Raw genomic sequence first — 1,002 nt, 5'->3', positions numbered from 1 at the left:
ATCATTCATCTTCACAGTCAAATTCTGATGAATCTGAAGAAATTCTGTGCAACATTGCTCTTAAACTGAAGAATTCTCCTACGATGAGCATCAATGCAGCAAAGCAGCAAATGAGTTTCCTTGCATCGGTTCTGGAGTCATATGAAGGTCTTGTAGCTGGCAAAATTGGAAATTCCGAATTGACCAAAGAAGACTACGACCAGATTGATCCGGAAGAGATGGAGCTCATTGACATCCGTTGGTGTTTAGCTAGTTGTATTCGAAGAGCTCAGAGGTATATGGAGATTACCGGGAAACAATCGCTTGGAGGTGCTTCAACAAAACTTGGATTCGACAAATCCAAAGTGACCTGCTTCAGATGCAAGCAAAAAGGTCATTTCAAAAGAGAATGCAGAAACTCTGAAGTTGCTGAAGGAAATGAACGTCCTTTCAACGATGACTATTATCGAAAGGCGATTTACCATCGAAGTAGAGAAGAGCCAAAGTTAATTGAAGATAAACCGAAAGAAAAGTCAAGAGCTTATGCTGTAATTTACGATGATGAAGGCTATGATTGGTCTGAAATTTGTCCAGAAGAAGATCGTTTAGAGAATGTTCGTAAAACAGCTCATGGGAGAGCTATGACAGAGGAAAGAAAGTTTGTTTTTGTTGCTAAGATTCAAGATGAAAATAAAGAAAAAGACACTGCTGAAATTCGTGAAGAAAAAGTTGAGATCAAAGAGAGAACTCGAGAAGAGATTTTGAGTGAGAAGACTTACAAATAATGGAACGTGGTCTACAACAGAATGGACGACATGCAGGAAGAGTATGAAAATGCTGTCAGCAGTCGAAGATGGGATAAGAAGAGAGAATGTTACTACAACAGAGAAGGAGAACCGGTTGTTCCAAAAAAAGACATAATCTTTGATGATGTTCTTCTCGTAGTCCCAATGAGAGCCGAATATTATCGAAATGTGATGAAAGATGACACATATGCTAAAAGGCTTGAAAAGGAGATCAGAT

The sequence above is a fragment of the Helianthus annuus genome, chromosome 8, assembly GCF_002127325.2.
Source record: "Helianthus annuus cultivar XRQ/B chromosome 8, HanXRQr2.0-SUNRISE, whole genome shotgun sequence".
Lineage (NCBI taxonomy): Eukaryota > Viridiplantae > Streptophyta > Magnoliopsida > Asterales > Asteraceae > Helianthus > Helianthus annuus.
Note: the sequence above shows the minus strand (reverse complement) of the source record.